This window comes from Protopterus annectens, chromosome 7.part0 (genome assembly GCF_019279795.1).
Source record: "Protopterus annectens isolate FY-2018-M chromosome 7.part0, PAN1.0, whole genome shotgun sequence".
Lineage (NCBI taxonomy): Eukaryota > Metazoa > Chordata > Ceratodontiformes > Protopteridae > Protopterus > Protopterus annectens.
The window spans coordinates 1220907174-1220931180 of NC_056739.1; the positions used below are offsets into that span (position 1 = coordinate 1220907174).

The window sequence follows — 24007 nt, forward strand, 5'->3', positions numbered from 1 at the left end:
TCTAGATGCGAACCCTTTATTAATTAGATGGGCCACATAGAAGGATTTTCTAACTACTTTGGCAATATGATTGTCAAAGGAGAGATTACTATCTACCTGGATCCCCAGATCTCTTATTACCTCTTCTCTAATAAGGGGGCTGCCACCTATGTGGTAATTCGTGGGTGTTTTGTTTTTCCCAAACGAGATGACTATGCATTTTTTGGCATTTAGCTTGAGGCCATGACTTTGACACCAGGTGTCCATCTCAGTAAGGCTCTTTTGGAAGATGTCCGTGTCAGCCGGAGAGTCAATTATGGCTCCCAGTATGCAGTCATCGGCGAACTTGGTTAGCCATAGTCCTCCTACGTTTGCCTGTACTTCTGAGAAGTATATACCAAACAGCAGGGGTCCCAGGACCGAGCCTTGTGGGACACCACATGTGACTGGTTTAGAGTTGGACCTGGAGCCTGCTATTCTTACCGTGTGAGTTCTGTCTGTAAGCCAGTAGGCAACCCATCTCATGATGTAGGGGTTTATGTTCAGGCTGGTGAGTTTTTCTGTAATACCCAAGTGGGGAATGGTGTCAAAAGCCTTGGCGAGATCAAGGTAGGCTGTGTGAACCACCTTTCCCTTGTCTCTGGCCTTGGTGACTGTCTCGAAGAAGTCAACTAGGTTTAGCAGGCATGATTTGCCCTTAACAAAGCTGAACTGGGTCGGGTCAAGTGTTTGGAGGTTCCCAATGTTTTTGTTAATGAGTTCCATGAGGATGCGCTCCACAGCCTTGCAGACCAGGCTAGTCAGGCTTGTGGTACAATAGTTACCAGGGTAGTTGTGGCCCCTCCTTTGTGGAGAGGAATAACCATTGCTGTGTGCCATTCTATGGGCACGTAGCCTGTGGAGAGGCTGAAGTTGAACAGCATGTTTAGGTGGGGGGTTAGTTCGTTCTGTAGTTCGTGCAAGACGCAGCCTGGGACACCATCTGGTCCTATTGATGCTGTGCCTTTGGCATTTAAAAGGGCTGTTTTCACCTGCGTATCTGTGATTTTTGGGACACTACACTTTTCCGGTATTATTGTGTGCCCTTTTGGAGGTGAGAGGGGGGTGAACTTTGCACTGAATCTATCTGCCAGGATGTTGGCAAAATCAGTAGGTTCTGTATATTTTGTGCTATTTTGCACTAGTTCAGTGCATATCTGCGAGTTGCCACTTAGATTCTTAACATAGCTAAAGAAGGCTTTGTGGTTATCTTTTGAATCCTTGGCTATTTTTCTTTTGAAGTTAGCCTTGGATGATTTCATGAGGGACCTCAGTTTCTTAGTGATACTGATCAGGGATGTCTTTCCTTCATGGGATTTGCTTTTTTTCTGAACTAGTTTCCTCCTTCTATTGTATGGCCTGTTTATTGCAGGGGTCCACCAAACTGGTTTCCTTCCCTTAGAGGAGTGAGTCTTGGTTTTGCTAGGGATGGCATGATCCATGCATCCTTGTAGGTGCTCATAGAGTGCATTTGTAAAGGTTTCTGCATCTTGGGCAGCGTTATCCTTTAGCATGGGGGCTGTGAAACTTACCACCTCTGTCTTAAGTAAGGTGAAGTTTGCTTTAGAAAAGTTTTTTACTGTGGTTTCCTTAGTTGGGGGTGGTGGTGGGGTGTGGACATCCAGAGTGATTAGTTTATGGTCTGATCTAGCTAGTGACGGGTTGACCTCCAGTGTGGAACACCTGTCGCCCATGTTGGTGATGACCAGGTCCATTATGTTTTCAACTCTGGTAGGGGAGTTTACCAGCTGATCCAGGGCATTTGAGTTGATGAATTCCAGGAAGCACTGGGCCTGGGAGTTTGTACTCAAGTAGTTTTCCCAGTGAATGGTAGGGTAATTGAAATTGCCCAATATCAGGGTGTTTGGTAGGATCTTCATGATTTCCAGTGTCTCCAGAAAAGTGGAGTGGTGGTCCTGGGTCATGGAGGGTGATCTGTAGCAGGCCACAATTTGCATTGCAGATTTGTCCATTGTTAGTTGCGCATGGATGATCTCAGAGGTATCATGCTGTGCCACTAACCTGGAGGTGTAGGTATCCTTTGTGAATATGGATACACCCCCTCCTATTGTGTTTCGGTCCGTGTTCTGTGGCCAAAACGTGTTTTATGAGTTGTAGCCCGGTAGTGCTGGGGTGCTCCCTGGCGCCTTGAACCAGGTTTCCGATACTGCACAGATGTCAATGCTCTCCATATTGAGGAGTGCTTAGAGCGCGAGCATTTTGAGATTTAAACTCCTGGCATTGAGTAGCATAACCCTCAGTTTTTTGCTAATTGTGCTGTTTACGGAGGTGGGTTTGACTTTTGAGCCTTGCCTAAAAAAGGCACTATGGGGGCAGCAAGAGCCTTGGCCAGTATTCAAAAGCCTAGGGGTGACAGGTGCAAGCCATCTCTTGTGAAGCAACGCAGCTTGTCGAGCATGTCATCCCAGGCTGACAGACACTGGATCCCCTTTGAATGACACCAGAAGCTTAGCCAATTGTTGAAATTGATCATTTTTTCTTTATTCTGAGGTATCATTCTTGGTGAGGGCAGAATGCTACTCAGGATCAGGGTCATACCAGCCTGGGCTACATGATCCGAGAGCTCTTCCATGTCTCTTTTCATGTAGTCCAGGGAGGTACGTCTCAGGTCATTCACACCATCATGAACAATGACAGAGTCATATTTGTACTTGTTCTGGAGTGACCTGAGTGTTTGTGTTATGTGACAGATTCTGGCTCCCGACAGGCAGCTAACAGTAACCTTCTACTTGTCCAGCCTAGTGATTGGGATGTCAGTCTGCCTGACTATAGAGTCACCTATTACTAGTGTGTTAAGTATGTTATTTCGCCTTAAGGGCTGTGATTCTGCGGCACACTGATTTTGTGTTTTATGCGTTGTCTGGTTTGTGACATTAAGTGCAGGTTGTTTGGGTGTCTGTTTTGTCTGCTCTGATGCTTTTGCAGGTTTTTATTTAGAGCCTCAGAGTATGATTTTGTGTATTTATTTGTATTTTTTGCCAGTGCTGTTTTAGTAGGTCTGTGTGCGGCTGGAGTTGTGGTGCAAGTGTTAACCTTCACCTCTTGATTGTCTGTTCCAGTCTTGGGTGGAGACAGCTTAGCTTCATGTTTGGCTGTATAATTACATCTCTCGCCTATGTTAGTGTTTTGTGGTAGGAGGAGAGGGTTGTCTGTGTAAATGAGGCAGTTGTAACACTGCCTCACGATACCCATATTCACCAGCTGGACTGGAGAGTGCACCTGAAGTTGCCCTTTGGTCATGCCTGAATAGTAGGGTGAGCTGCTTAGTCTCTTGGTTGGTGAGGGTTGAATAAAGAGTCTTGCCCTGCTGGGCAAGCAGTGTAAGGGTATATTAGTGCTTGCTATTAGGTCTGAGCAGGTGCTGGGCTGTAAGATGCTTTTTGAGTGCTTAGGTTGAGAGTTGGACTAGTTTTAAGGGAAAAACTGAAAGGAGACTTAGTGGCATGCATATATATATATATATATATATATATATATATATATATATATATATATATATATATATATATATATATACATACATGTGTATCTGTGTGTGTTTAGATATAGATGTTTATCTCTCTCTCTCTCTCTCTCTATATATATATATATATATATATATATATATATATATATATATATATATATATATATATATTTAGGTCCATAGATTCATAGGTAAGTACTAGGCTATTGGCCCTAGGGTCTATATAAGCCTAGCCAAAAGGTACCCTGGCTTTCGCCACCAAGAAAATTATTTTCCTGTGCCACTGTCGAGCAGAGCCACAGAAGTGATCCCTGGGGTGAATTTCCTATCTCCCATCCAATCATCAAGATTTTTCTAGAAGAGTGCTAATGAATTTTGTTTGATATGGATAGGTAGTTTGTTCCAGAGTATGGGAAGTCTCTAGGGCAGGAATCTATCCCTCCAGCATGTTCTGTTTATTGTGGTGACAAGGTTTAGGTTCCTAGAGCATGTAGCTTGGAGGGATTGGCATTTCTTTAAGTGGAGCATGTCCAAAAGCTCTGGGTTTGACACAGCTTTGTGTGTTAGGCAGAGATCACCACTGAGTAGGCGATATGTGACAGAGTAAAGCTGCAGTTTTTTGAGACGGTCTGCGTAGGGCATCTGTTTGAGGTTGGTAATCCTCTTTGTGAGGTATTTCTGTGGCTTTTCCAGTTGTTGTAGATGTCTTGTGAGGTACATGCCAAAAGGGGTGTTGTACTCTAAAATGGGTGTAATGAGTGACGAGTAGAGGGGAACAATGACCTCTTTTTTCCTGGATGAGAAACCTTTTTTGATGAGGTGTGCCATGTAGAAGGATTTCCTGACTACTGTGGCGATGTGATTATCAAAGGAGAAACTACTGTCCACCTGAGTCCCAAGGTCTCTTATCACACTTTCAGTGTTAAGTAGACTACCGCCTATGTGGTAGTTCATGGGTGCAGAGTTTTTACCAAAAGGGATGACAATGCACTTTTTGGCATTGAGCTTGAGACCATGGCTTTGACACAACACATCTGTCTCAGCGAGGCCTTTTTGTAGGATGTCCACATCTTTTGGAGTTTTGATTATGGCTCCTAGTTTGCAGTAATCTGCAAACTTCATTAGCCAAAGACCTTCTGTGTTAGCCTGTACTTCAGAGAAGTAGATACCAAACAGGAGAGGACCCAGGACTGAGCCCTGTGGTACTCCACTTGTCACTGGTCTGAAGTTGGATTTGGAGTCTGCTACTTTCACAGTGTGGGTTCTGTCAGTGAGCTAGTTGGCAACCCATCTTGTGACATAGGGATTTATGCCTAGTTTAGTGAGTTTAGCTATAATTCCAGAGTGGGGGATGGTGTCAAAAGCTTTGACGAGATCTAGATAGGCTATGTGAACCACCTTACCCCCATCTACGGCTTTGGTGACCTCTTCAAAGAAGTCTTTCAGGTTTAGGAGACATGATCTGCCTTTTACATACCTGAACTGGGTGGGGTCCTGAGTTTGGAAACTACCAATGTCATTGTTTATAAGTTCCATGATGATAAGTTCCATAGCCTTGCAGACCAGGCTCGTCAGGCTAATCGGGCGGTAGTTTCCAGGGTCCGTGGTGGCTCCCCCTTTGTGGAGTGGGATAACCGTTGCTGTGCACCATTCAGTGGGCACATAGCCTGAGGTGAGGCTATGATGGCACATGGTACATAAGTGGGGTGCCAGTTCGTTCTGTAGTTCATGTAGAACACAGCCTGGGATGTTGTCAGATCCCATGGATGCTGTGTTATTGGCTTTGGAGAGTGTGTTTTTTACCTGTGCAGCCATGATTATACGAACTTTGCATTCTTCCAGTATAGAGATGGGCCCTTTAGGGGGGTAAAGTTAGCACTGAATCTGTCTGCCAGGATGTTGGCAATATCAGTTGGTTCTGTATATTTAGTGCCATTGTGCTGTAACTCAGAGCATATCTGAGTGTTGCCATTGAGATTCTTGACATAGCTATAGAATGCTTTGTGGTTGTCTTTAGAGACAGTGGCAATTTTGTTTTCGTAACTAGCTTTGGAGGATTTTATGAGGGATCTCAGCTTCTTACTGAGACTGACCAGGGAGTTCCTCCAATCATGAGATTTTACTGTTTTTTGCAACAGTTTCTTTCTTCTGTTGTAAAGTTTGTTTATGGCAGGGGACCACCAGATTAGCTTCCTTTTTTTGGAGGATAGCATCTTGGTTCTGTTAGGGATTGCATGATCCATGCACTCATGTAAGTGCATATAAAGTGCATTTGTGTGGGATTCAGCAGTCATACCTCTATTGTCCGTCAGCATGGGTGTTGTGAAGTTTGCCACTTCTGTCTTAAGAAGCGTGAAGTTGGCTTTTGAGAATTTTTTTATGGTGGTTTCCTTAATGGGGGTGGGGGAGGGATGTGGATGTCTAGGGTGATTAGCTTGTGGTCGGATCTGACCAATGAGGAATTGACCTCTGGCATGGAGCACCGGTTGCCCATGTTGGTAATAACCAGGTCTAGGATATTGTTGCCCCTGGTGGGGGTGTGGATAAGCTGATCCAAGGAATTGGAATTTATGAATTCCAGAAAACGTTGAGCACAAGAGTTGGTACATGAGTAGTTTTCCCAGTTAATGGTGGGGTAGTTGAAATTGCCCATAGTTAGGGTGTTAGGTTGTATCCTAATATTTTCCATTGTATCAAGAAATGAGGAGTGGGAATCCTGAGGCATGATGTGGGGATCTGTAGCAAACTGCAGTTTGGACTACGGTCTTGCCCAGAGTTAGTTGCACTTGGATAATCTTGGATGCATTATGCTGAGCAACTAGCCTGGAGGTGTGGATATCCTTAATGAATATGGATACACCTCCGCCTTTAGTGTTTCAGTCCAGGTTAGGTGGCAGAAAGGTGTGGTATGAATTATAGCCTGGTAATGCAGGGGTACTGTCTGGAGGCTTGAACCAGGTCTCTGTCACTGCACAGATGTCGATGTTCTCCATTTTAAGGAGTGCCTGGAGTGAGTGCATTTTGAGGTTTAGACTTCTAGCATCGCTTGCTTGTACCTGTTATGCTGGTGAATTTGTCATTTGAACCTTGCCTAAAAAAAGGCACTATAGGGGTGTCTACAGCCTTAGCCAGTATCCAGAATCATTCACATGTATATAGATATACACAGATATAATTAACAGAGGGGCTATATATCATCATCTTCTTTTGGCTGTTCCCATTAGGGGTCACCACAGCAGATCACCTGTTTCCATTTCTTCCTGTCCTCTGCATCTTGCTCTGTCACACCAACCACCTGCATGTCCTCTCTCACCACATCCATAAACCTTATCTTAGGCCTTCCTCTTTTCCTGTTACCTGGTAGCTTCATCCTTAGCATCTTTTCCCCAATATACTCAGCATCCCTTCTCAGCACATGTCCAAACCAACATAATCATGCTTCTCTGGCTTTGTCTCCAAACCTTCCAACCTGGGCTGACCCTCTAATATACTTATTCCTAATCCTGTCCACCCTCATCACACCCAGTGCAAATCTTAACATCTTTAATTCTGCCACATCCAGCTCAAACTCCTGCCTTTTTGTCAATGCCACTGTCTCCAACCCATATAACATAGCTGGTCTCACTACCCTCTTGTAGACCTTCCCTTTCACTCTTACAGGTACTCATCTGTCACAAATCACTCCTGACACTCTTCTCCACCCACTCCATCCTGCCTGTACTCTCTTCTTCACCTCTCTTCCACACTCACCATTACTCTGAACTATTGATCCCAAGTATTTAAACTCATCCACCTTCGCCATCTCTACTCCTTGCATCCTCACCATTCCTCTATCCTCCCTCTTATTCACACACATATATTCTGTCTTAGTCCTGCTGACCTTCATTCCTCTTCTCTCTAGAGCATATCTCCATCTCTCCAGGGTCTCCTCCATCTGTTCCCTACTCTCACTACAGATCACAATGTCATCTGCAAACATCATAGTCCACGGGGACTCCTGTCTGATCTTGTCTGTCAACCTGTCCATCACCATTGCAAATAAGAAAGGGCTCAAAGTTCATCCTTGATGTAACCCCACCTCCACCTTAAACGCATCCATCACTCCCACCGCAGACCTCACCGCTGTTACACTACCCTCGTACATATCCTGTACCACTCTTGCATACTTTTCTGACAATCTTCCTCATACAGTACCAGAACTCCTCTCTAGGCACCCTGTCATATGCTTTCTCTAAGTCTACAAAAACAGAATGCAACTCATTCCGACATTCTCTGTACTTCTCCATCAACATTCTCAGAGCAAAGATCGCATCTGTAGTGCTCTTTCCTGGAATGAAAGCATACGGCTGATCACTTATCATCATGTCCCTTCTTAACCTTGCTTCCACTACTCTTTCCCATAACTTCATGCTGTGACTGATCAGTTTTATCCCTCTGTAGTTACTACAGCTCTGCACATCACCCTTATTCTTAAAAATTGATACCAAAACACTTTTTCTCCATTCCTCAGGCATCCTCTCACTTTCCAAGATTTCAGGGGCTATATATATATATATATATATATATATATATATATATATATATATATATATATATATATATATTTGGTTTGGTTGTTTTGTTTGTTTTCTGTATCAAACTTTTTGTCTTCTTTACAACAAACCCCCTCACACCACTTTAGTAATGTATGCAACTTTTACTCTGCCTTAACCCTATCTGTACCCCTAAACCTACACCTTAAATTAGAAAAATCCCTTTCCATAACACTACCACTACATAAGACAACTCAGGCATATACTATGTACAAACACAGACACACATACTACATCTGCTGCCTTAAGTAATCCTAGCTCAAACCCTAACCTATAAGCACACATACATACTCACATACCTCAATACAAACCCATTTACCAGTTTCAGCAAAACAGACATTTGACAACACAAATATTCAGTAAAATATCCCCTTTACACTTTCAGAGACCTCCAAAGCAGTTTATTGATCACGGTACAGTGCAGATCAGGAAATTATCCCTTTTCCTAACTGCAGTATGATCACAGAGTTGGTATATATAATATGCAGGGGGTGTGGGGGGTGCAGGGGGTTCACCCACCCTGCAAAAATGTTAACAGTAGCATGGACTTCCGACATTAGAAGTTCAGATGTTCAAATGTCAATTATCATGGTTACCATTTCTGACCTTTTGGTAAATCGATATTACCAAAGTCGAATAAACAATTCTTCATTTTCCTACTGTGTGATGCTGTGCAAGTGACTTAACCAGACATTACTTCTAGTCTGAGTCTGAAAAACATCCATGTAGATCAGTGCTCCATCCCACTTAACAAATAAATTAATAAAAATAATTGATGGTGTACTAGAGGCATAATGTAAGCTGTACCCATCAGTATAGGTTAAAGCAATAGTATGCCACTGCATTTGTAATATAATTAAGAAAGGTAAGATAAGCATAGAAAAACACAAATATTAAAATTCAAAATAAAGCTACTGTGTATATTGCATTCAAAGAGGTATTCTAAGAGGGTTACAGTGTTTATAGTTAAACTGTCACTCTACAAATGCAGCATTTTACCAGTAAAGTGGTTGACACTGCTAGTGTGATTTTGATCTGCCCTTCATAGTCTGCTTCTGATATACTTGTTTTCTTTATTTTGTTAATGCAAATGTGGAGGTAAAGGAGAAAGAATATATGTAAAATTAAATTAAGAAGGCCACGTCTTGCATGCTTTGCATAATGTAGCTGATCAGTAGTAATTACATACAAGTCTAATAAGAACAGACATGAGACTGCAATGACCAAACACAATTTCTGATTCACACTAATTTAAAAGAAGCTAAAAGTTCATGCATTTTTTGCTGTTAAGACAGAAATTTCCCTAGTTCCATCTTGTATTCATAGTATAATGTTTCCAGTGAAGCAAATATCACTTTATGGATCATCTGGAATTGTGTCCTTTATCTTCTAAATTGGGTAAGTATGACTGTCTGTATAGTATATGCTAGTGTCACTTGGTCTGTGTATTCATTCATTGTTTTCATAGATGGGTTATTGTCTAGGAATTGATAGAATCCACAAGAATGCTGAAACTAAATTGTGTCTCTAGTAGCTTAGTATTTACAAAGACGTGTCTGGAGCATTTCTCCCCGGGCCTCTGCTGAAAATTGGCTTTGTTCCAAGTCAGACTTTTCAGGTTAATAAATGTTATATAAATAAATAAAATAGTAAATGCTATAGGATGCATGCCTTCTTACTGGTTTAGATTTAATACAGACTCTGTGTATTCCCTCTTACAATGTAAGCATTGTGCTGCTCTGTATTTTCATACTATTTCACTGTTAATTTCAGTGAATAATTTAAATCATTGACTGCAGTAAATAATGATTTAATAAATCTGATAAAGTGATATCACAGTACTATCAGTCTTTGAGTCAGATGTCAGGGGAAGCTATGCTTACAAGTTTTTAATTTGTTTTCATTTACAGAGGGATTGTTTCGTTATCACAAGACCTTAGGATTACACTAATTGTTCCACCCGTTTAGACCTGTTGTTCTCTTCTCTAGCTGCATTCCCTTGGAGACTTATGAATGTCTTGTTATCCATCCTCCTCCACTTTCATTTCAATTCTATTAGCTGGCCACAACACCTTTCACAATTTAGTACAAATCAAATAAGGGCCATCACTGAAAATGCTGAGCTGTGTACCACTATCATCTGGTGTTGGTAGATTTACATTGGTTACACTTGCCTGTCCCCTATTTCTGCTTCATGTAAAACAAATTATATTGCACTGATAGCCAATATGCACTGCACTGACTGACCAACATTACCACCCACTGAATTCGCACAGCACTGAACTAAACATAGCATAATAAATGTAAAACAAATCAGAAATGCCAACATTGTAACTTCTTCATGATATTCTGAGCTACAAGTCTGACCACACTATAAGCATTAATGTTGGGAGCACTTCCTCTACAACCTTGATAAGGTAAGGGCCTTCACAACCATCTGCTGTTAACTCCATGGTCAAACATCCAAGACCATTATATAATCATTAATAATATGAGTTAATTTCATTTGTGAGGTGTAGATTAAGCTAAGTAGGGGTTTTGTGCATGTAATGCAAAATGTCACGGTAGTTTTCATTTTAATAAATGATGGAAAACAGGCTGTTTTGATTTATTATTTATTTTACTAATATTTGTTAAATTATGTGTAAATGCGAGTTTAATGGGGCTATTGTAGGTAGGTCAAGGGATTTTAGGGGACAGCTGCATGTGTGTGTGTGTGTGTGTGTGTGTGTGTGTGTGTGTGTGTGTGTGTGTGTGTGTGTGCTTTCCATGTGAAGTTTTTAAACATTTAATTTAGTTTTAGAGAGTAACATAAATATGGCAGATAAAGCCAAATATATGGTACTTTTGTTGTATCATTAGCATGTATCTCCATTCTTGGCACTGAAGTTCCACTACTTAGCTAAAGCAGACCCGTAGAAATGAAATCTATACTTATTAGAAGAAAAATGTTAATGTAAAAGAATAAAAAAATACTTATAACCTACAACACTGACTACATTTCCCATTTACTACAGTGGAAAGCCATATATCTTCATTCATAGCCCCCCCCAGTACTTCTCACATAAACCAAAGTCATAGAAATAAAATGTGTTAGTTATAGAATGAAAAAAACTAAAAGTATATAATTAAAAGAAAACCAAGATCCAATTCTAACTTAACTAACTATAAATAAACTATTAAAAAAAGCTAAACTATAAAACAAAAAACATAGCCCTCACTCAGCTACTAAAACACACCAAATAAATGTACTGTTGTTATATTGCTTCTCAGCCTTTTGGCTAAGATCAAGTGTAGTATACAAACAAATCAATGAATAAATAAAATGTACCTTAGAATGAGAATACCATACAAGAAAACCACTCGTTAGATATTCCTTCCGTAAAAAAATAAATAAAAACACATGTAAACTTCTAAACCCTGATCCAGTAGGCACTTAATTAACATGGGCCATTAAAATCGTGGAAATACTATTGTAATATAAAAATGCTAAATGTTGGCTTGCAGGTAGTTAGTAATTTAGAATGTGGAAGTACTGGTATAGGATTTGAGGCGTGTATGTTGATTATAATTTGAGTATATTTGGTGCAGCCCTTTAAACATACACAAATAAAATTGCTATACAGTATTGCTGTACAGTCTGAGACAATATAAAAACATGGCAAAAAGGCAGTTTTGTTTACATTTAAGGTCTACAAAAGGTAAAACTCCAAACTTGAATTCTAAGTTGAAAATAGTTCAGAAGAACTTTTATATTTCCGGATTCTTCTGGGGTGGAAAAAGTTTAAGTTTGTGTATCCAAAAGTTTCTTATTGTCCTTGCTCCTGGGTACTTCTGAGTTGGATCCATCTTTATAAGTGCCCTTGAATGTGGTTCAATAAATAAGGAACTAGCTTGTAAAATTCAGTGTCCAATGTCTTTGTAGAAATTTGTCAAAGCAAATATTTATTTGTCAGTATCCTGGCTGTTTTCCCTTAGGTTATATATTCTTTCTATAGCGGGCAGAATTTGGTCAACAGTAAAGTCAAAACAAACCTCTGAACCGATAAAGGAACCAATGTAGCAAACAGCACACATTTTGTGTGATTGGGATGCATACTGCTGTTGTGGAGCCCTTTTTAAAAGCTAGAGCACTGAAACATTGATCAAGTAGTACCAGGCTTATGCCCTTGGTTTCTTATATATATATCTTTGCTATGATTTTTATTTTATATGTCCACAAGACTGACCAGTTTTATATACATATTTTTAGACAGATTTTATTATATGTATATATATATATATATATATATATATATATATATATATATATATATAAATATATATTTTTATAGTATATTTAAATGTTGATACATTTTAGAATTTATATTTATGTTTATGTGATAGACCAGAGTCAGTTTTAATTATGTACTTAGCAATTTTTGAGCTGCAATGTATGTTTTATAGTGTTACTGATTTACACACTGATGTTAGTTTCTTCACTGCTTAGACAAGGCAATGAATGTGTTAAATTGGTTCAGTTATTAGTGTGCCTCATTGGCTGCTAGAATGTTTAAAGATGTGACTTGAGTTTTAATATTTTGGTCTGAGGAAGCGGATGTAATCCGTGAAAGCACTCACCTTGTTGTGTTGCTATTAAAGAGTGCTGTGTTTCATAGTTTAGTACTTGGCTACCTGCCCTGAGGCATTTGCAAGCCTAGCCCTAGAGGTGTGGCTTTCGCCACCCCATGTTTAAGAGAATTGCATATACCCTGCCCGACGATTAGCAGAGCGCGCTATTCGCATTACTTGGAGCCAGTTTGCCTTTTTCTTCAGAATTTGGTCAACCTCTGAGACAACCACTTTAATTTTTATTCTGAAAGCAATCTCTGTCTTAGTTGGTAAACAGATGAATGAAGATCATTTATACTTCCTTTCTTCTCAGAGAGACTTCAGCATTCTCAGTGTGCAGCCTGAATATTTAGCAGCAGCCTGAATATTTAACAGTAGGAAAAGAGCTGCAGTTTGTATAATTGTTGTCAGATTGAGTGTTGTAGTTTTTCAGTGTCGAAGTTTTTTTCCCTTAACATTTGTAGTAGTTCTTCTCACATCTGTTGTAGTAGGCCTGTGTAACATATATGTGAATCTCTGATCTGCACCAAAAGAGAGATTTTTCTTCTGTTTTGAGCTACAGTCTTCTTTCTCTGTGTAGCAGTTGTCTCATTCATGTGTTTAAAGACAGTCTATAAGTGGAAGTACCTCCACACAAATCCTTTGTAGCATCCCCTTTGCACAAGCCTAATAGCAATATATGTTCTAGGAAAAAAGTCTGCACTTTTTTGTTGGTTAATCTCATCTATAGGTGTAAGACATATATCTGCCACTCACTGATCACCTATATCACTAATAACTGTGCTGATATGAAAAGATTAATTGTCCTGTTATTCCCAAATGGTCTCATTCTCATTTGAAATCTTGAAATTTTAATATCTATGAAATTATTGTCTAGTTTCTGTATAAAACTAAAATCAAAAGATAAGCGATGCTCCACACCGTAAAACTTAACTGAACAATTTATTTAAGACTATGATAGCGACAAAACAACAAACAGAATTACAGAGGACAATCGCTTTCAGCTATTAAAGTCTTCTTCAGATCCACATTCAAAAACCACTTCAACATAATATAAAGCTTCTATCAGCCAATGACAAATAATATGTAAATATCATGTTTTAGCCTAACCAATAAAGGTGCTTATACAAGCAACTTTATCATCCAATGTACTTGATTATTCTAATGAACTTTACCTAACCAATAAAGGTAAAGATTTAAATCAGACTTCACTTTCCTAAATATCATTGGCTTAAGCTAGCCAATAGAAGTAAAAATGTAAATCAAACTTCTCTTCTGTATGGATCGATAGTTCACATCACATTTATATAAGAAACTACGTGCCAGTATCATTTTCTAATACTTTGGTAGTTAGAATACCTATAATATGCAAAATTCACTTAATAAAAACGCACCCTTAAAAGCTTATATTAAAACATAAGCAAGCCTTACATTTACTAAACTCTAAATACTTAAAATTAATGCATTGGCCGGGAATCGAACCCGAACCTCCCAGGTGGTAGGCAAAAATTCTACCACTAGACCATTTTGAATTATATAAATAATTTCAAACAAATTAAACGAAAGAGCACTGGTATAAAATAATCTTACACGCATTTGATAAAGCAGTCTCTAGCTTAAATGCTTAAAATTAATGCAATGACCGGGAATCAAACCTGGATCTCCCACATAGCAGGCACAAATTCTACTACTAACTACTTTGAATTTTGCAAATAAATAAATAGCTTCAGGCAAATTAAATGAAAACATGCTAATATAGAATAATAATAGTTTAAATTTAGTTAATCTGACTGAACATGAAGAATCCAAGTGGATTATGAGACTGCGGGCTGACCACCCTCCAGGATTGAATGGAAGTGTACCGATCAAGCCATTTTTAAAGAATAGAAAAATTGTTCAGTTTACCTCTTACCCAGCTAGTATAAATATGGTTTATAGTTTCTTAGTTACATAGATTATATTCTGCTCATTATATCTTCCATTATATTATTATCATGTTTTAGTGTCTATGGATGAACTATGAAATGGGAACTAAATATAGGCTTTGACTCTAGAATGAAGATTAGGACTTATGCTTTTATCAGCTACTGAATTAATTCATAAGAAGCCACCTCTATGCCTCTATTGGTTTTGTCAGTGCTTTTTATCAAGGAGCTCTTATGTTTTAAGTATTTAGTTTTTAATAATTGCTAAGCCTGATATTGCTCTATTATGTGCTATATTTTTATTAAGTGATCTAAGATTATTCTATATTAGCGCGTTTTCATTTAATTTGCCTGAGACTATTTATTTATTTACAAAATTCAAAGTGGCTTAGTGGTAGCATTCTTACCTGCTATGTGGGAAATCCAGGTTTGAGTCCTGGTTATTGCATTAATTTTGAGCATTTAAGCTAGAGACTGCTTTATCAAATGTGTGTAAGATTATTTTATACCAGTGCTCTTTCATTTAATTTGTTTGAAATTATTTACTTATTTATATAATTCAAAATGGTCTAGTGGTAGAATTTTCACCTACCACGTGGGAGGTTCGTTTTCGATTCCCGGCCAATGCATTAATTTTAAGCATTTAGATTTTAGCAAATGTAAGGCTTGCTTATGTTTTAATATAAGCTTTTAAGGGTGCGTTTTTATTAAGTGAATTTTGCATATTATAGGTATTCCAACTACCAAAGTATTAAAAAATGATATTGGCAAGTAGTTTCTTATATAAATGTGATGTGAACTATCGATCCATACAGAAGAGAAGTTTGATTTACATTTTCACTTCTACTGGCTAGCTTAAGCCAGTGATATTTAGGAAAGTGAAGTCTGATTTACATCTTTACCTTTATTGGTTAGGTAAAGTTCATTAGAATAATCAAGTACATTGGATGATAAAGTTGCTTGTATAAGCACCTTTATTGGTTAGGCTAAAACATGATATTTAAATATTTTTTGTCATTGGTTGATAGAAGCTTTATATTATGTTGAAGTGGTTTTTGAATGTGGATCTGAAGAAGGCTTTAATAGCTGAAAGCGATTGTCCTCTGTATTTCTGTTTGTTGTTTTGTCGCTATCATAGTCTTAAATAAATTGTTCAGTTAAGTTTTACGGTGTGGAGCATCGCTTATCTTTTGTTTTTAGTTGTATTTTGCTGAGTGAGCTAAATTGGGGCATCCTTCTACTGTTTGTTTCTGTATAAAACTGATTGTCAAGTTTATATCACCTCCAGGATAAGATACTCCTCCTTATTTTACTGCCTTAAATTGTTCAGTATGGCCTGCATTCCCTTTTTGCACAAAGCAGAAACTGAAGTCCCATAGAACCTCCAGTCATTAGAACTCCAAATAATTATATATCTACAATGTAACATGAACCCACACATTTAATACTTGTTATTAACAATAATTTTTGCACATATTGGAGGATTACTACATATCACAAAATACATTAGACTGTAGAGGGTTAACATGGTAACAGAGTAGCAGTCTGTACATAATCTTAATGATAATGCTGAGGTTAATAATGCTGGTAATATTATTAATTATTAAAAAGATTTTGCCTTCCTACAGGACAAAAAAAAAATAACTCTGGGCATTGATGAAAACCCAGAGGATACATTTAAATGCTGAGTTGTTGAATTGTATGACAGTCTTCTCAGTAAAGCAGTGTTACTATGCATTTGCTTCTAAATAAGCTGTATTCAGCTATTAATTATTATCATTAGCATTATTTTAGTGACCGAAATCATAGCATTTTTTACCAAAAACATATAAATAAATAAAAGGACAATATCAAGAACCATTATAATTAAGGGCAAAAAGCAGATGATTGAACATGCAGTTGATAAATAATATCAAACTTTGCTAACAAAGCATAGTTGAGTAAAAACTTAGCCTAAGATGTTCAGGTGCATTCTCAGTTGCAATAATGACACTTGGGACTTACCCAATGATGACCCAGTGACTGCCCTGACTTCCAGAGCTTAACACCCCTTACCCCGCCTCGAGCCAGGTAGATGCCCTACAACTAAATGCAAATGGTATATCAGAGATGTCCTGTCATTGCCATCTTTTGTTCTTTCTTACCTTGTACCCATATACAAAGGAAAGGTTTAGAGCCACAGCAATGACTGGCCTGGAGATAAGGATCCCTGTGGGCATGTCCAACCACATGACCTGCAAGCTGTCTTTCTAGGACTTGCATCAGCCCTGAGAAAGGTAGGCAGTTGGTCAGGGTATTAGAGAGAGAGATAGAGAGAGAGAAGGCAGGGAGAAGACTGACTAAGGGATCCAACCCAACCCACTGATGTGTTACTAGTGGGGAAACCAAGGTGAGGAATGATTTAAAATGGTTGTGTAACAGTGAACACAACAACTGTACTATGTTCATTGTATATTTCACTACAGCAGTAATGAAGCCTGGAATATTCCCAAAGATTATGAATCAGTGGGTTACTGTCTGTGAGTCAGAGTGGTTTTCAGGAGATGCTGTAGGATAGCTATGGCAAACCCTGTCCTTACTATCAAAGGAGATATCCCGGTTATATTGTTTGAAAAAGTGTGGATACATGACAATATAACTGCTTCCAGGATAACGTGGATACTGGCACCTCACAGAAATGCATTGGGGCCTGATATGTCTGTAGTGAAGTTGTTTGAAATCTGCATTGGTAAAGTCTTGCCATTAAAGATATTACAGTAGCAAATATAGTGTGCTAGCCATTTTGATATGGTATGGAAACAGGCTTCAGCTCCTTCTCCTTTGCAAAGAAAATAAATAGCTGTTTAGATTGTCTTATGTCTTTTGGTTCTCTCCAGGTAATATCACAATTTTCTATACATATTACAGCAGTGTAAACTTATCACTTCTTTATTTTGGGGATCTGGAAAAACAACAGGTAGCTGGATAGCCTGAATCAAAAATAATCCCTTTATAACTTTTTTTGCATGGTTTCAGCTGAATGCATATGGTGACTTTGTCCTTCTGGAAAATGAGGCAGGGCTGTTTCTACAGTAAGGCTTGCAATTCTGACATTCTTCTGGCAGTGTTAAATATTACTCATAAATTTATAGGAGCAAAAGAACCTGCCATAAAGATAGGTATGTTGAGTTTTTCTAGATCACAGTAGGGGGGTTCATTAATTGAGTTACTACTTTTCTGGGTTCCATCAAATGCAAGATCCACTTAAAAATTGCTTCACTAGCAACATGGAGTACAAAAAAGGGTGTCCAGGCAGACAGGCTGGAATGACTGAATTGTGTACTTTTACTGAGGAATAAAATAAGTCAGAGTTGAAAATATCTGACAGGTGGCCAGGGATCATGGGTACTGAATCATCATCTTGGGTCCTAAGCTTTCCATTGGCATCAAAGGGCAATTTTTTTTGACTGCCCAAGGTATGACATCCTTGTTATTGGGCTTTTGAGTCTCCCTTAGTATGCAAAGCATGTATCCTGAAAACGTGCACCAAATTGGTATGAGTGCTAAATCGTCCATGCTGTCAGCCTTAGTCTACAGGTTAACATGAATAAGTAATTCCTGGTTCTGGGTCAAGATGTCCAAACACTGAGACATTAGACCATGCCCTGTCTTTACATGACCCAATATCATGGAGAACCAGTGCTGTCTGGGCTGAAAGGGAGCTATAAATAGCATTTTTGCTTCTCTTCCTTGATTTTTTGTGGGGATAAAGGATATCTGCGGAAAACTGCAGTAAAATAGACACACCCAGTTTGTACAGAAGGCGTATGCTGATCATGTTACCACTACTGGTACCCAGGTGCAAAACTTCATAATTTTTCTGTTCAATGGAGAAGCAATTTTTTTTTCTGGTGCATTCCACCAGTGAACTTAATCAAGTAAAATATCTCTGTTCAGTAGCCATTTGAATGGGCTTGAATTTCTTCTGCTTAGCAAGTCTGCCAGTGAGATTTCCTGCAATAGGATGTATGATGACTTGAGGGTCATACCTAACACCTGGGCTGGATCCCATACTTGTGTAGTCGACTTACATGTCCAGTAGGAGTAGGTCATCTGCTTCTTGATTTACCACATCACTGCTGTACTCTCTGTTATGATGCGTAAGGTCCCTGGTGACAAACTGGTTTAAAAGCCTCTGTTAGAACTGCTGACATTATTTCTCTAATACTAAGGTGTCTTTTTTTCTGGTTGTAGTTCCATGCTCCCTGGATCCTTATTTCCCCAGGGTTAAGACCCACAATGTCTGAGGAATCAATGTTGAGCATCTGGGAGTGTGGACCTGGTTTGAAGGGCATCCACAGATTGTGTTGCATGGCTAAAATGACCATAAGAGTTCTCACTTGATACAGGGAAGCAAGAAAGTAGAGCACTGTAGAGCTGTGCATGCTGGTTGCATCTGTTTCTCAGATATCACCATAGCTTCCTCATTGCAGAGTTACTATTGGGTATTATCGGGATGGACAATACCATAGAGTTAAGTACTGTTAGGAGCTCCACTGCAGAAATTTGACTAAGCTGAGATATTGATTTGAAACAGTTTATTAAAAAGAATACTTTGAGGAAAGGAAAGCCCTCTAATGCTCCATACTTAGCAATGCTCTTAAGAAAAACAAAATTCCTTAAGAATATCAAGCAGAACTTTGACATGATAGAGAGACCTAGAATCTGAAAGCAAGCCATTAACATTATGGGCTTTTTTGACATCCCTCAGGTTTTCTGCTTGGATAATAAAGTTGTCTATATAGGCTCAGTTGTGAATGCACTTGGGTTTGCAAAAGCCAGTTAAGGGAGTTAGGCATTTTTTTTAACACACAGGGTACAGTGGAGAAACCAATGGGCAAAGAGGTGAATTGTCAATGGACACTAGTTATACCCTATGCATTGAATCTGAGAAACCTTTTATGTCCACTGACTATGGAGGATATGTAGGCAATTGTCTTTCAGATCTAAAGCGACCATATATGCCCATGGAAGGAGCATTGGACAAATGCCATGAAAGGTAAGCACTAAAGCTTTGGTATTTTCAGAACTTTTCTACCCTGTCAGGTCTATAATTGATCCTGAGGGTCTGTCCTTATTTGCAACTAAGAACAGCCATGAGTAGAAGAAGCCTGGACTTTTTTCCTCAATTGATACTTCTTCCATGGCTGTCTGCATAAGCAGGTCTTGTACATAGGAACAAACCAGGCAAGCAATCATGGGGTTCATACATTGACTAGCCATATACACCTTTAAGCAGACAAACTTAAAAGATCTTGCCACCCTTTTAAAGCACTCAGTAGTGCTCACGTCCCAAATCAAGCAGGGCTGTACATGATAATTTTGGTGTAAATTTGTGTCTACCCATCCAGTCATCAAGACTAGCATTAAAAGTAACTAAAGTAGTACTTTGACCTGGAATGGTAATTGGGAACACTTTGAGTTAAGACTATATCTCTCATGCAAGTCTTGTTTATTTGTTGGTTTAGATTTAGGTCCCTACTGTGGGTGTTCTACTGGTTTTGCGAACAAGTAGGAGGTGAGATAGGACCAGGCCTTTCTTGGCTTCAAAAGCAAGACACAGGTTTCCTCAGATCAGCCAGTAGGCTACTGAGTAAAAGAAGAGTTGTACTGTTGTATCGGGATAGGTAAAGGCTTTAAAGCATGCAATTTCCTTGTTAAAAATCACTGGGACCTTTCCAGTTGAGTGATATACTTGGATTTGTATGTACCAAAGCAGGCATTGTATTCAGTGATGCATCTGATGAAAGAAAAGTGCAATAATAAAATGACTTCTTTTAATCTTTTTTTTCTTGGAAATTAACAGAGCCAGAAAGAAGGATTTACTAACAGTGATGGAAACATAAAGATCGAATGAGACTGAGTGTCTGCATAAGGTCTTTTATGACCTTATCTGTCTGAAAAGGGGTATCACTTATATTTGAGGTGGAACTATTTTTTTTTTTTGTTTTGTTTTGTTTTTGCCAAGTACTACCAGCCTCCAGTCATCAGCAAACTTAAGCAACCACACTTCTAGGATATTGGCTTGGGTGTTTGCAAAATAAATGCCAAAAGAGAGTGCCTGATGATGATCCTTGTGTTACCCCACTAGTTGCAATTTTATGTTCAGAGAAGAAACAAACTTTCACAACGTGAGATCTATGAGATGACCAATAAGTAATCCAGTGGGCAATGTAGGGATTTACATTACATTTGTCTAATTTTTCAAAAATACTATCATGCGAATAATGTCAAAAGTGTTGGCTGGGTCAAGAAGACCAGTGTTCACAGAGTGAACACTGTCTACTGCCTCTGTAACCTTTTTAAAAAAGTTTACCAGGTTCAGGAGATGGGACCTGGCTTTCACAAAACCAGACTGAGTGGGGTCTAGATCAGTTAAGTTGCCCATGTCTACATTAATGAGTTCTGCTATGATATATTCCATAGCCTTTCATTTGTTACAGAGTTTATTAATAACAGAATTCTACCAAAGAGGTGAATTTTTGAGTTTTACATTTAATTTAGGGCACGGGCTTCTATATGCATTTGTTTATATGCTGTTGAATGTGGCAGTCCTCTCAATTGGTTCCATTTGAGGGGAAGTATTGGAAATTTTGCTTAGGTCTTTCACAAGCTAAAGTATGTTTGTTTTGCAGAAGTCCCTGAAAATGGTTTAATTTGGTGGTAGGGTGATACTTTTATTGTCTGCTGCATACTTTTCTAACTAGTTTCACTGTGTGTGACATATTAACTGGATATTGTTTACATTTATTAAGCATCTGTTTGGGTTTTTTGTTCTGATTTCCTGCCAAGGAGTGTATCATATTGTTTCCCACCCTCCCTTGCTATTGGTATCATGTTCTTATACTTGGTAGCTTTGCAGTTGCCCGTCCCTATTGTAAATTTGATCTGGGGCACTCCTCCCAGTCTAATGTCATTACGGGAATATTTGAGAAGGCCAACCCACTTAGTTTCTGCTCCTCCTTTCCACTTTACAAACAAAAAAAAAAAAAAACAATTTCTAAGCTTGTTTCCTTCCTTTCCTGTAAGTTGTCTAGTCCAAATACAGATTTGTTGTATCCAGGACTGTTTGTAAGCTTTTGAGCCCACAAGCCTTTCTGTGTTGGAGGGAAGCCTTCTAGCTTAATTTTGTTTCTTAGAACTAGCCAGTTTTTTTAGTTTCAGCGCTCAAATCTGTATCTTTGAGCTCAGCACTTGTTCAGAACTCATTGTAAGCACTAAATAAGCTACAAATTACTACAGCACTACTTGTCTAGAGGAAAACAGTTTTTAGTACTTAATAAATAAGCACCAATCCAGGCTAGGGTTGCCACCTTCCTTCATGGCTAAAACCGGTGTAAAGCCACAGCCCTCGCGTCACCAGTACCCCCACCCACATGCCGCCCATTTTGTGATGTCGCAATGACATCACTCTGTGGGGAACGCCCTCTTTTTTTCATTCCTGCTGTTTGCTTTCGGCTGATTTACTATGCTTTTCTGTAAAAAAAGCATATTAAATCAGCCGATTTACAAACTCCGATAGTCTGTTTCCTTTTTGAAACAAAATACCGGAGTTTGTACAGTGTTTTCTGGACTGCCGGAAAATCAGTTTGATTTCCGGATAGTCCAGAAATAAAACGGAGGGGTGGCAACCCTAATCCAGGCATGTCTAAGGGTCAGCTCCCGGTGTTTTCACCTGTCTACTTGATGAATATGGGAATCTTGGGGCAATGCAGCAATTGCCTCATGTACACAGACAACTCTCTCCTCCTACCACCCAACACTACAGCCTGTGAGAGATGCACTTATATAGCCAAACTCTTCACCGAAGACTGGACAAGACAGTCAAGAGGAGAAGGTAAACACTTGCACCACACCACACTCATCACATAGTCCCTCAAAAAATACAATATCAAAACACACACACACACACACACACACACACACACACATACACACACACAGAAACACAAAACACACACCTACATTAGCGGAGGCTCTCAATAAAAATCTACCCAAGCAACAGGGACCTCCAAAACAGAAATGCAAGCAACCACCATCCCCAACACAACCCAAATGACACGAAGCCCACAAACTCAGTGTGCCACTCAACCACAGCCCATAAGGCATAACAACTTACCCACCAGTCTAGTCATAGGTGACTCTATAGTCAGGCACACTGATGTTCCACTCACCAGGCTAAACAAGGAGAAAGTTACTGTCAGCTGCCTGTCGGGTGCCAGGATCCGCCACATAATGCACACACTCAAGGTCACTCCACAACAAATACCAATATGACTCTGTCATTGTCCATGTTGGTGTGAATTACCTGAGACATACCTCCCTGGACTACATGAAAAGAGACATGGAGAAGCTGTCTGATCTTCTAGCCCAGGTAGGTATGACCCTAGCCTTGAGTAGCATCCTTCCGTCACCCAGAATGATACCACAGTACAAGGACAAAATGATTGACTTCAACAATTGGCTAAGCATCTGGTGTCATTATAAGGGGATCCAGTATCTGTCTGCCTGGGATGACATGATCGACAAACCATGATGCTTTGCCAGAGATGGCCTGCACCTGTCACCCTTGGGATTCCGGATACTGGCTAAGGCTCTTGCCACCCCTATAGTGCCTTTTTTTAGGCAAGGTTTAAATGACAAATTCACCACTGTAACAGGTACAAGCAAGCAAAATCTGAGGGTGATGCTACTCAATGCCAGACGTCTAAACATCAAAATGCACTCACTTGAGGCACTCCTTAAAATGGAGAACATCGACATCTGTGCAGTGACAGAGACCTGGTTCAAGGCTCCAGAGAGCAACCCTGCATTACCAGGCTATAATTCATACCACACCTTTCGGCCACCTAACCTGGACCGAAAGACTAAAGGCAGAGGTGTGTCCATATTCATTAAGGATATCCACACCTCCAGGCTAGTTGCTCAGCATAATGTATCCGAGATTATCCAATTGCAACTAACTCTGGGCAAGACCGCAATCCAAATTGTAGCTTGATACAGATCCCCCACCATGCCCCAGGATTCCCACTCCTCATTTCTTGATACACTGGAAAATATTAGGGTACAACCTAGCACCCTAATAATGGGGGATTTCAACTACCCCACCATTAACTGGGAAAACTACTCATGTACCAACTCTTGTGCTCAACATTTTCTGGAATTCATAAATTCCAATGCTTTGGATCAACTTATCCACACCCTCACCAGGGACAGCAATATCCTAGACCTGGTCATTACCAACATGGGAAACCAGTGTTCCACACCAGAGGTCAATTCCTGGTTGGTCATATCTGACCACAAGCTAATCACCCTAGACTTCCACATCCCACCCC

The 24007-nt window shown here is 39.4% G+C and overlaps 1 protein-coding gene and 1 pseudogene across 1 annotated transcript in view; both read left to right on the plus strand.

Moving 5' to 3' along the window:
* The window catches only part of CHRNA5 (cholinergic receptor nicotinic alpha 5 subunit), a 1051294-nt gene that overhangs the window by 835178 nt on the left and 192109 nt on the right, over window positions 1-24007 (plus strand). The window lies entirely within an intron of this gene.
* LOC122807322 lies at window positions 11359-11449 on the plus strand (annotated as a pseudogene).